Source organism: Lipotes vexillifer, unplaced genomic scaffold (genome assembly GCF_000442215.2).
Source record: "Lipotes vexillifer unplaced genomic scaffold, Lipotes_vexillifer_v1.1 scaffold153, whole genome shotgun sequence".
Taxonomy (NCBI): domain Eukaryota; kingdom Metazoa; phylum Chordata; class Mammalia; order Artiodactyla; family Lipotidae; genus Lipotes; species Lipotes vexillifer.
The window spans coordinates 1,567,585-1,569,253 of NW_006774670.1; the positions used below are offsets into that span (position 1 = coordinate 1,567,585).

Sequence of the window (1,669 nt, forward strand, 5' to 3'; positions counted from 1 at the left end):
TCTTTCCCTTTAGTTTTTCTGTATACCATCTCTCGAAAACTGGCCAGAATCTTGTTTTCTCTCTTTTGTCTCTCTTCTTGGTTAAAGGATGCAAGGGCTCTCTTCTCATCAGCACTATAGATCTGGTTCTCTTTTCGCAGTCGCACAGCCTCCATTTGGCGATGCCTGCTACCACTCATTATGTAACCCGAGCATTCAAATGATGCAATTTCTTCACTTGTCAAGCCAATTTCACCTCTTCGTGGGATACGTTTTCCAGCTTTTACATATTCAGCCATAGCTGCACCTTCACCAGGTAACAGAGCATGGCCATAGTTCAAAGGTTTATCATCTTGAGAGGCAAGTGTTTTGGGAGCCTCTGGACCAATCAAATCTGAGGGTTCTTCAGGCTTTTGTTGATCCTTCCAGGGATTCTCCAGAAACTCTTTTTGGGACTCTTTAGAACTTGAATCACTGGAATCTTTTCTGCTCTTCTTAGACTTCTTTTTCTTATATTTCTTCGGTCTGCGTTTCTTCTTCTTTTCCTTTTTCTTGGCTTTCTTTGCTCTCCTTTTTGTATCTTCATCACTGGAGTCTGTTTCAGAATCAGAGTCACTGTCACCATCATCAGAATACTTCTTGTGTTTTCTTTTAGGGGACTTTTTCTTCCTCCTTTTCTTGGACCTTTCTTTTGAATGACTAGACTTCTTTTCTTCTTCTGAAGTAGAAGCTGAAGTGGTGCTTTTCTTTGGCTCTTCGTCCTCTACTGATGTATGTTCATCAGAGTCTGGTTCTGGATTCTTTGGAGAAAGTCCCCATACTTCAGGAGCTCCCAATTCTCCAATCCTCTCTCTCTCACTTAATCTCTTCTGCCGCAGGCTCTCATCCCTCTCCTTGTCCAGGAGGCTAGGCCATGGCTTGTCGCTCCCGTAGGGGCGTGAGTAGCCGCCATAATAGGCGGACGAGGAGGCAGAAGCGAAAGGGGCGCCCCGCGGCGCGGAGGGCCGCTCTCGAGAGCGTGACTGCGAGCGGGAGCGGTAGGCCTGGTTTCGGGAGCCTTGGCTGGGGCCACTCAGTTGATGGCTAAGGCCATTCCGGTCCCCGGACCAAGAGCAACAGTGCAAGCGAGAGCGGCGGCCCCGCGGGGAGCGAGAGGATTTGCTGGGCTTAGGGCTCTTCGACGAACTGCGACGCTTCCCACCGGAGCCCGAGGCCTCCCACTCCGGGCTGCGGGAGCCAGACACCGGATCCATAGCTGTTACTGGGTCCCCGAAGCCGTGGGAGAAGGGGGCGCTCTCGCGAGCTGGGAAGATCTCCGTTGCCTTGGCTCCCAGGACCAGCAGCCGCGACACCACCCGAGCCCGAGAAAACCTTGGAAACAGTTCTGAGCACGAGAAAACCTTGGAAACAGTTCCGAGTACGTCGGCAAATTCCTTCCCCGGACCTAGGCGGTCCTGCCAATGGGACGGGATGTGTGTATCCGTATCTGATCTTTCATAAAGTGAAACTTTTGTTGTAATGGTACGTATCAGACTGTAATCAGTGTTACAAAATCAGTATTCTATGGAGAATGAAAAAATAAAGCACTAACTGGAAAAAAAAAAGAATTATAGAGCACTCGTGCTGCAGTATTTTATGACATATTTTGGAAAACCAGAAGCAGAGTCAGAATCAACTTTGAAGACTGAGA

General features: G+C 49.0%; 1 pseudogene; it reads right to left on the bottom strand.

Moving 5' to 3' along the window:
• Window positions 1-11: 11 nt before the first annotated feature.
• Window positions 12-1,232, bottom strand: LOC103072354 (NF-kappa-B-activating protein pseudogene; annotated as a pseudogene).
• Window positions 1,233-1,669: the final 437 nt, after the last annotated feature.